Below are 6,141 nucleotides of genomic sequence, written 5' to 3'. Positions count from 1 at the left end.
CAGTGAAGAGACAGCAGCTCGAAAAGTTCTAGTGACATACAGTGAGAAACTGAATTGTCTGACTTCAGGGCAAGGGCTGGAATGGCAGCTCTCTATGGGAACAGAAATGCTGGCAAATACCATTGTTCCTTTATTGAGACTTACTGCCACTTAGCTGGTAGGCACAGGAAAAACTGCTAGCAGGTGCCATTGTTCTTTTGCTGAGTTGTTACCTATCCAGTATGCAGGTACAGGTGGGAAACAAATCTGAGTCTCCATTAATCTGACTAACACTGCTTGCCTCAACTTGGTGATTTCCTGAGACCCTACCTCACCCAATTAGCACACCAGTCCAAACTTATTTAAGCAACTGTAATACACAGCAGTCAGCACTAGCCTGTATTGCAGACTTTCCTAAAATCTCTCAAATGTCCAAAAACCTCCAAAAATGTAGTGGCCATCCTCAGTGTGGCCTGTCCCTCTTTCTAAGTGGCCCCAAGCATGACACTAATGTCATTCGCCCTTAGTTTGCAGCACTGCCTCTCCCAGGCATCTACAAACCCAGCACAGGTACTAACCACAGATCATTTTGTAGTTTCTACCAGGTGGCTTTGGCTTGCACTAGAGCCCCTCCAAAGAAGCCATAAAACCAACAAACCAGGGGCCAGCTTCAGATCACAACACAGCACCATACAATTAGGTCAACAAATGACACCCAAGCAGTGGATTCTGTAGGCACCAGAGCCCTGCTGAAGTGAATCCTGCTCCATAGGGTCAGCCCCTGCACAAAAGCTCCTCCACTTTAGTCACAGCCAGTCCTCACAGACAGTCAGTCTTAAGGTCAATCTCACCTACTGATGTGCCAACAGCAATAAATGCTCAACTACAATAAGAGGGCACACATCACCCACACAAAGAACAACCATGGAGCACCTGGCTCAGGTGACCAGGTAGATAGCACCACTGGGCTTCATAGGACACCTAGTAAGTAAGGCCATACTTTCAAGGCTGGGATATGTAGCAGATATACCTAATATATGGATACAACTTCAGGGAGGCAGCCAAAATGAGGAGAAAAGAAAACATGCCCCAAATGAGTGATCAGAATAAAACTCCAGAAAATAAAAACTAAACAAAATGGAGGGAAGTAATCTACAAGACACAGAGTAAAAAACACTGGTCATGGGATGCTCAATGAAATTTGGTGAAGAATAGATGAATTCAGTGAGAACTTACACAAAAAGATACAAACCATTAAAAAACAGTCAGAAATAAAGAATAAAATAACTGAAATAAAGAATGTATACAATGGAATCAACAGAAGACTAGATGGAGCACAGGACTGAATCAGTGAATTAAAAAGAAAAGGTAGGAAAAATCATTCAATGGGAAAGAGCAAAAATGAAAAAAATAAAATGAGCATAGATTAAGGTGATTAAGGTACCCCTGGGACAACAGGTGAAATAACATTCACATCACAGGTGTACCAGAAGGAGAAGAGAGAGACCAAGGGATTGAAAACCAACTGAAGAAATATTGACCAAAAACTTTCATGATGTGGGAAAGGAAATAGACATAAAAGCCCAGGAAGCACAGAGAAACCCAAATAAGATGAACAGAAAGAGACCCACACCAAGGCACATCATTATTAAAATGGCAAAAGTTAAGACAAAGAGAATATTAAAAGCACCAAGAGAAAAGCAACTAATTACTTACGATGGAGCTCCCATAAGACTGTCGGGTGATTTCTCAACAGAGACTTTGCAGGCCAGAAGGAACTGACATGAAATATTCAAAGTAATGAAAAGCAAGGATATTCCACCAAGATTAGACTACACTGGAAAGGCTATAATTTAGAATCAAAGGAGAGATAAAGAGCTTCCTAGACAAGAAAAAGCTAAAAGATTTAAAGAGTGTGAAACTAGTATTAAAAGAAATGTTAAAGAGACTACAGTAAGTAGAAGAAGAAAAATGAAAAAGAAGAAAGAGGAGGAGGAGGATAAGAAGGAGAAAAAGGGAGACGAATAAAGAAAATAAGAAAGGAAAATAAAATGCCAATAAGTACATACCTATTAATAATTACTTAAAGATGGAATAAATGGTCCAATCAAAAGCTGTAGGGTGGAAATTTCACATGGGTACGGAGGGCAATCATGGAGGCTACACAGTGGAGGTGAGCATCAACAACTACCTGGACATCTACTTCCCATACAACAGGGTTCCTGATGCTGCAGGCCAAGCATGGAGCCCTCCATGCTGTACATGGTCAATGGCAAGGGACACACCTTCTGCGACCACCGGTAGCGCGGCTTCGTGCACTAGGAGTGCAACTTCCCAGTGGCGTCCAGGGGCCATTCAAATTCTCTGAGAAGTTCTGGCTCTTCATGCCCTTCTTGCTGAACTTTGAATTCCAGCCTGGCCACGAGTACTACTACATCTTTTCCATGTCATCCAATGCTGTGAACCAGCCCTTCCTGTGCTGAAGGTTTCAGAAGCCCACCAATGAGATCCTATATGAGGACTCTGAGCCCATCTTCACCAGCAAATAATTCATGCAGCAGCTTGGGCAGCTGCCAACTCTTCCTCAGCACTGTCCAACTGCTCTGGACCCTCCTGGGCTCCTATTCAAGACCTGTAGGATGCTGGCCCCACATGGACAGCTGACTCTCAAGACCAAATCAAGATACCTGTCTCTTCCACAATTGGTGCTGCCCCACCCGCAGAAGGCTGTCCACCCAGACTGTGAAGTATGTATGATGTAGGGAGACAGGCTTTGGATCAAATGCCTAAGGGGCCAGTGTCATCATAGCCCCTGGGCAGGCCATCTTGTCCAAGGAACAGGAGAACCTGAGAACCTGTCTACGATGTTTTTGTTTGTTTGTTTGCTTATTTTTCATGGTTGGATCAGAAAGACTTAGGTGTTTAATTTAACTTAAAAAAAGACATAGGGTGGCTGAATAGATAAGCAAACAAGATGAATTCATATGCTGCCTACAAGAGAGCCGCTTCAGACCCAAAGACACACAAACTGAAAGTAAAGGAATAAATAAGATATTTCATGTAAATAGAAATGAAAAAAGTGAGGTAGCAATATTTATATAAGACAAAATATACTTTAAAACAAAGGGTATAATAAGAGACAAAAAAGGACATTTCATAATAATAAAGGGATCAATCAAACAAGAGGATATAACCCTTGTAAACATTAATGTACTCAACATAGGAGCACCTAAATATATAAAAAGAAATAATGATAATGACAAACATAAATGATTTCAGAAATTAAAAACAAAAACACCTACTTGAGCAGAACAAGGAGATTGAAGCCCTCAAAAAGAACAGAATAGAACTTCTGGAGATAAAGAACACACTGCAAGAGTTGAAAAATGAAATAATAAGCTCGGGAAATAGAGACGAACAATTGGAGGAATGAATCAGTGATATCGAACACAAAAATGGAGAAATAAATCAGAAGGAAGAAGAGAAAAACCAAAGAATGAAAAATAATGAAAGAGAAATTCAAGAACTAACTGATACCATCAGGGGAGGAAACATAAGAATAATGGACACTATCAAAATGAGGGAAAGGAGCAGGGATTAGAAAGCATTTTCAGACAAATAGTGGATGAGAACTTCCCAAATCTAAGGAATGACCTTCAGCTTGGAATTGAAGAAGTCAATAGAACACCTAATTATCTCAACCCAAAAAGGCCTTATCCAAGACACATTGTATTAAAATTATCAAAAACAAACGACAAAGACAGATTTCTCAGGGCAGCCAGAGAGAAGAAAAAGGTAACTTATACAGAAAACCCCATTAGATTATCCTCAGACTTCTCAGCGCATATCTTATAAGCCAGAAAAGAACAGAATCAAATATATAAAATATTATGTGAAAGGAACTACCAGCCTAGAATAACATATCCAGCTAAGCTCTCCTTTAGATATTGAAGGTGAAATTAAGACCTTTGCAGACATACGAAAATTGAGGGAATTCTCCACTACAAAGATTGCACTACAGGAAACACTGAAAGAGGTCAGTTCACCTAAAACAAAAGAACAAAAAAATACATAATTAAGAGTAAAGTGACTGTCAGGCAAAAAGAAGGGGAGTGCAACTCTTACTAAGAACAGGACATTATAAGCTTAAATATTAAGAGAATTGTTATAAGAAGATAGTAATAAACATTCAGCATTAATAGAAACACATAGAGATAACAATGATGGAAGAGAGGATTCAACTACCCTTTACATATTCCTAATAGTAACCATACACAGAAAATTCAGAACTGAAGTATATAACATAAAACAAGAAGGACTAGAGGCAAAATGCACAAAACCCAACTGAAATAAAGAAAAGATACACAAAGACAAAGAAGCAATGGAGACATGGAGCTACCAGAAAGCAAAAGATAAAATGGCTATAAGAAGACTTCATATTTCAATAATCATCCTAAATGTAAATGGACTTCACTCAGCAATAAAAAGGCACAGAGTAGCAGAATGGATCAAAAGACAAAACTCAACCATACGCTGCCTCCAGGACACACATATCAGTTCAAAAGACAAATATAGACTCAAAGTGAATGGGTGTAAAATGATATTTCAAGCAAATAGCATTCAGAGAAAAGCGGGTGAAGCAGTGTTAATATCAGATGAAATAGACTTTAAACTAGAAAAAAGTAAAGAAAGATATTGAGGGACACTTCATAATGATAAATGGAATCATGCACCATGAATACATAACATTCATTAATATCTATGCTCCCAATCAGGGAGCCCGAAATATTTAAAACAATTACTAACAGAACTAAAGAGAGAAACAAATCAAAGCACTATCATAGTAGGGGACATAAATACCCCACTGTAGGACATTAAATAGGTCATCCAACCAGAAAATAATAAGGAAATAATATCTTTAAATGACACATTGGACCAACTGGACATAATTGACATTTGTAGAGCCTTCCATCCCTAACAGCTACTTATAACTTCTCTAGTGCACATGAAACATTATCAAGTATCGACCACACACTGGGACACAGAGATAGCCTCAACAAATATAAGAGGGTTGAAGTCATACAAACTACATTCTCTGATGATAATATTTTGAAACTAGATATCAAATGCAAAAAAAATTAGGAAAAACCACAACTACATGGAGATTAAATAACATGCTACTGAAGAATAACAGGGGCAGAGGAGAAATAAAAAGATAGATCAAATGATATATGAAACATAACGATAGTACAACATATAAAAACTTTTGGGACATGGCAAAAGCAGTCATAGGAGGAAAGTTCATACCATTACAGGCTTATCTCAAAAAATAAGAATAAACCCAAATAAACAAACTAACACTTCATATAAAAAAAACTGGAAAAGGAAGAACAAATGAAGCCTAAGGTCAGCAGAAGGAGAGAAATAATCAAAATTAGAGTAGAAATAAGTCAAATTGGAAACAAAACAAACAAAGAAAACAATAGAAAAAATAAATGCAACAAAGATCTGGTTCTTTGAGGTTAATAAAATTGACAAACCCCTGGCTAGACTCACTAAAGAAAAAAGAAAGGACAGAGATAAGCAACATCAATAATCAAAAAGGGGGAAATTACAAGACACTTCAGAAATACAAAGAATCATAAAAAATACTATGAAAGAGTATGTAACAACAAATTTAATAACATAGAAGAAATGAACCAGTACTTAGAAAAATATAACCTTCCTAGACTGAATCAAGAAGAACAGGAAAATCTAAATAGATCGATAAGCAGTACTGAAATTGAAACATCATCAAAACCCTACCAAAAAGTAAAAGTCCAGGACCAGATGTCTTTACTAGTGAATTCTACCAAACATTCAAAGAACATTTGATACCTGTTCTCAAAATATTCCAAAAACCAAAAGAGGAGGCATTACTTCCCAACTAATTTAATGATGCTGATATTACTCTGATAATAAACCTGGGAAAGATAACACACAAAAAAAAGAAAACCACGAACCAATATCTCTCATTAACACAGATGCAAAAATCCTAAGATACTAGTGAACCAAATACAGCAACATTGAGTGGGCTTCATCCGAGAGGCATAGGAATGGTTCAACATATGCAAATTCACTAATGTGATACATCATATAAACAATTTAAAAAGGCAGAAGCAT

The 6,141-nt window shown here is 37.7% G+C and overlaps 1 pseudogene; it reads left to right on the top strand.

The window, feature by feature from the left end:
• The first annotated feature begins 2,113 nt into the window (after positions 1-2,113).
• Positions 2,114-2,643, top strand: LOC107498917 (annotated as a pseudogene).
• Positions 2,644-6,141: the final 3,498 nt, after the last annotated feature.

The sequence above is a fragment of the Rousettus aegyptiacus genome, unplaced genomic scaffold (genome assembly GCF_014176215.1).
Source record: "Rousettus aegyptiacus isolate mRouAeg1 unplaced genomic scaffold, mRouAeg1.p scaffold_m13_p_9, whole genome shotgun sequence".
Taxonomy (NCBI): Eukaryota; Metazoa; Chordata; class Mammalia; order Chiroptera; family Pteropodidae; genus Rousettus; species Rousettus aegyptiacus.
Note: the sequence above shows the minus strand (reverse complement) of the source record. Positions and strands in the feature narration are given on the sequence as shown.